The sequence below is a fragment of the Platalea leucorodia genome, assembly GCF_965183815.1.
Source record: "Platalea leucorodia genome assembly, contig: HAP1_HAP1_SCAFFOLD_337, whole genome shotgun sequence".
In the NCBI taxonomy this organism is placed as follows: Eukaryota; Metazoa; Chordata; class Aves; order Pelecaniformes; family Threskiornithidae; genus Platalea; species Platalea leucorodia.
The window spans coordinates 43,743-44,562 of record NW_028121240.1 but is presented as its reverse complement, the minus strand read 5'-3'; positions in this window follow the sequence as shown (position 1 = coordinate 44,562).

Below are 820 nucleotides of genomic sequence, written 5' to 3'. Positions count from 1 at the left end.
GCCCCCGCCGTGTCCCCAACCTCCCCCGGGATGTCCCCACCCCCCCGGCGTCCCCCACCTCCTTGGACCATCCCCAGCCTCCCCACGGTGTCCCCAACCTCCCCATCCCAACCTCCTGGGATGTCCCCGATGTCCCCAACGTCCCCACAGTGTCCCCAACCTCCCCATCCCAACCTCCTGGGATGTCCCCGATGTCCCCAACCTCCCCACGGTGTCCCCAACCTCCCCATCCCAACCTCCTGGGATGTCCCCGATGTCCCCAACGTCCCCACAGTGTCCCCAACCTCCCCATCCCAACCTCCTGGGATGTCCCCGATGTCCCCAACCTCCCCACGGTGTCCCCCACCTCCTTGGACCATCCCCAGCCTCCCCATCGTGTCCCCAATCTCCCCATCCCACCCCCCCAACATGTCCCCACCCCCCCCCGGTGTGTCCCCCCCCCCAGATGTCCCCAACCTTCCCATCCCAACCCCCCCCATGGTGTCCCCAACCTCCCCAGGACATCCCCTACCTCCTCCATCCCCTTGTCACACCCCCATGTCCCCAAGCCCCCCGATGTCCCCACCCTCCCCGGACCATCCCCAGGCTGCCCCGGTGTCCCCAAACCCCAGGTCTGCTCCCTGCTCCGCCCCCGCCCCCCCCCCTCGTCCCCATCTGCCCCAGCCCTGCCTCAGTTTCCCCAGCAGCCTCTGCCCCCGATGTCCCCTGTGTCCCCTGTGTCCCCTGTCCCTGCACCACGGGGGGGGATGGGACACAGGGAATAAATGTGGCTCCTCCCCCACCCCTGCAGGGCTTCGGACTGAGTTTGGGGACAAGGGAC